Source organism: Pangasianodon hypophthalmus, chromosome 29 (genome assembly GCF_027358585.1).
Source record: "Pangasianodon hypophthalmus isolate fPanHyp1 chromosome 29, fPanHyp1.pri, whole genome shotgun sequence".
NCBI lineage: Eukaryota > Metazoa > Chordata > Actinopteri > Siluriformes > Pangasiidae > Pangasianodon > Pangasianodon hypophthalmus.
In genome coordinates, this window is record NC_069738.1 from 4,374,226 (window position 1) to 4,378,143 (window position 3,918).

A 3,918-nucleotide genomic window follows, 5' to 3' on the forward strand; every position below is an offset into this window, starting at 1 on the left:
ACAAACTTTGTTACAGATGCTTATTTTCTGACTTCTACATTATTGATTCAGTCCAAAAACATTTTAGATTCCAAACATTAGTTTTCCAGCACAAAATGAAATGTTACAGAAAAATGTTTGTATGTCAGTAAAGAAAGCAGCAGATTCCATAAGAGACACTTTTCAGATAAAAACATAATGAAGGCTGCTGGAATTTCCTGCAGAAATAAGAAGCGAGTCGACAGTCAAAGTCTCCAGAAGAACTGTGGCTGCTTCTGCAAGACGCTCAGTAACACTTACAGCTCATTTCCTTATAAAACTGCACACACTGCACCTCAGATACTGCTTTATTCTTTAAAGTGAAGGATCGTCACACCAAATATTGACTTTGTTTCATTTATTACTGTTTACTGCTCTTTATAGTATTTTTTTTAAATGTAGAAACATTTCATTTCATTATTTTTGAAGGCATCTTTGCTCTACAGCATTTCTTTGCGTGTGCCTAAGACTTTTGCACAGAACTGTAAAGCTCTGTATATTCGGTACTTTCCACAAACCAGATTAGATCAGTTTATCTGAATTCCACTCCATACATCATGTGCACACTTGGTTTAACACTCTGACATAAGATGAGATCATATCACACTCCGTTGTGGATTATATATTTCACTAAACACTCACTGGATTACTTCAAAGTGGTTACATTCTTAAGCCCTTGATTTACCCCAAAAATAAGATACAGTAAAATAAAAAAGATAAGACAGTATAAATGAAGGATTAAACAATCTTCCAGAGACCTAATGGATTACATCATACCCTGAGCAAGAGATTTCTTCGATACAACACCCAGGACGTCGTCATGGCAATAAAAGCAGATGTGCTGCCCAGCCAAATGCCTTAAATTTGTTCATTTATAAGATGAAGAAAGTTAGCATAGTAAACATGTGACCTGGCTATCTAGCGTCAGCTAGCTAATTTCTTGCCGTAGATTTTAGGTGAGCTATGTAGGTTTGTTAAAGCAATATAAATGAGGTATTTTAGCTAACTAGCAAGCTAAACATGTTCAATTCTTAGTTAGCATGCCAGCTTCACTGATATGGGTAGTTAGCTACTTAGCGCTGCAAAGAAGGAACTCCTCGAACCAATGATCTGTCCTAATTTCCTGTAAACACAACCATCATTTGCTGGCTTGCAAAAGTGTCTGATTCAGTAGTTTGCGGAAAAACTTAGTGTGTTTACGAACACTTTGCAGATTCTGACACCAAATGCGACATTTTGGAAAACAAATTCTGGATCGCTTTTAAAAATCGCTGAAGACTCCTAGTTTTTGTGACCAGACGGTGTGACTGATGTCAGTCTGATGTCTGTCTGATATCTGTCAGTCTGATGTCAGTCTGATATCTGTCTCAGGTGTCTATAACAGCACAAGTGCTTTATTCTTCTTTAATTAAATACATTTATTATTTATTCTTTCATTTATGAACAACACATCTTGCACGTTTAATGTTGTGGAACGAAACACCACAAAACAAAACAAGTCAGTTCTTGTTCTCGCTTACTTTATAGCAGCTATAAACAGTCATTCCCTCACCAGCCTCTCTTTTTTTATCTCAAAGTTAATAACACACACACACAAAAAAACACAGCTTTTCATGTTACTAAGAAACTGAAAAGCGTAAACTCCTCCTTCTTGAAGATGTCGGAAAAAATGAAAGTCACAGATCTGACTGTTACAAAGCGCTGACACTGGAGACTCCTTCCATAAAAACGTTAAATAATCATCAGCCATAAAAGTAAACTGTTACTATAGAAACGACACCGTATTAAAATGAGTGCATTAATGTGAACCTGTGATTTGTAGCTGACCAATCAGAATCCAGAATCCAACAGAGAGCTTCGTCAAGTTTCATTTTACTGCTTTGGTAACTTGGGGCCGTATGTATAAAGCGGCTCAGAGTCAAATTTTAGTCTTAAGTGTGACAGAATTCTAAGAATGATGTGATTTGAGTCTTATTCCTAGACTTAAGAATAAGTGTGATTCATAAAGGTTCCTAAGTGTTAAGACAGAGCATCAGCTCCTGAATTATTTAAGAGTGCTGGAGAGGTTTCCTAACCCAGTTATGATGTCCTCAGTTACATGACGATAGCGAGTTGATAAAACAATACAGTCTTGAGCATCAAGGTATTCTTGTTGAATCCATTTTTTTAAGATAAGCAACTTCAGTCTTTCCTTTCCATACAGCCATGAGTGCAGTTTAGAGTGATGCAGTTTAGTTAATTAAACAGCATCACGTTTTTCATGGGTTGAAACTCATTATTAAAATTGTGCAAAATTGTCTAAAATAAATGCACGTAGTCATTCGTAATATTTTTGCACATAACGCAAAGCACATTTTTAAAATAATTTCATGTTTCCATGTCTTAATGAAATCCTGAATGAATGGTGTCACGCTGCTGTGACTTCACTCTTGCAGGCGCACTATCGGCTGATTCAGAGGCTGAAGGCGGCCATTTTGATTTTGTTGACGTTATTGTAGTCTTTAGTTCACGACACTTCAGCACCACAGTGTCGTGGCAAATACTTCTGTAAATCAGAATAAGAAAATGAGTTACAAAGACAAGGGGTTCTCCTTTCTTTTAATCACACACCTGCCTCTCGCCCCAATTATTTCCCTTTCCCCTTATCTTAGTTTTAACTGTGGCGAGAGTTCAGTCAGTTTATGTTTCAAAAACAGCATTAGCCTTCACCTTAAAAAACACCACCTACAAGGTCACACCAGTTTGTTCTCACAGAAACATCTTTGTGGGATCATAGGCATAAACTCACCCTTCTAAATGTACTAGAAATGGTACAGTGTAGTATATAAATGAAGCTCTGAGAGTTAATACATGAGGTGATTTAAGGTCACTTTCCAATACTGTTGCATAGATACTGATTGATATAATACTGATTAACAAATGATATCGATATGGATAACAGGAAATTCCTCCATAACATCAGTCAGCACTTCAGAGTCAAATCAAAAACTGTGTCCCAAATGACGTACTATACTCTACGCACTTACACTATGCACTATGTACCGTCTAGCGTATGAATTTTAGAAGAGTAATATCGTCTCAAATGGAGCACTAACCGACACTAATCCTGTTTTACTAACCAGAAGTTTAATCCGTTTCCCAGTCGATGGCGAATGACGTCAAACGCATGTAATGCGACGCTGCTAGCTTTAGCAGAATACGCAGAGTTAACGAAAATGAATTTTTCACCGTAACAACGTAACAACGTAGCATAAACAGTAAAATGAAGAAATTCATTTACTGAAGTTTTCACACTCCCTGTTTTTTAATTTTTTTTATTCTGAGCAAATATGAGCTAGCGTCAGTGCCTGGTAGCCCCGCCCCTCTTCCTCCACGCAAGCATAGTTGCGACTGTTGAGTGCGTAAAGTGTCCAACATTCTACATTTTGTTTTTTTCGTGTTGAATAAGTGCATGATCCGGGTACCTGAAGTGCACTTCTTGTTGTTGGAAGTTTTAGTGTGAACACACTACTCACACTTTTTATGCTTCAAAATGGTAGAATAGTACATAAGCATGCAATTTGGGATGCGTTGCTTTCAACTTCTTTATAAAAAGATAAGATAAGATAAGATAAACTTTATTAATCCCCGAAGGGAAGTTCAGGTAGTCTTGTAGATAAGTAAGAAAGAAAGTAGTAAGCGTAGTAAAAAGTAGTGAGAGTAGTAGTAAAGCTAAAACCTACTCTTAATTTTTACAAAGACTTTACTTTTTTTACATTTAATTCAAAGCTTAAGACTATTCTTAAGAGTATTCCTGAGAAATGTTATACATTCAGCCCCTAGTAACGTTTTGTAATTATTATTGTTTAAAGAAGCTAGTGCGCATGCGCAGAACCTCTGTCCCCGGCTTGCCCCTGAAAC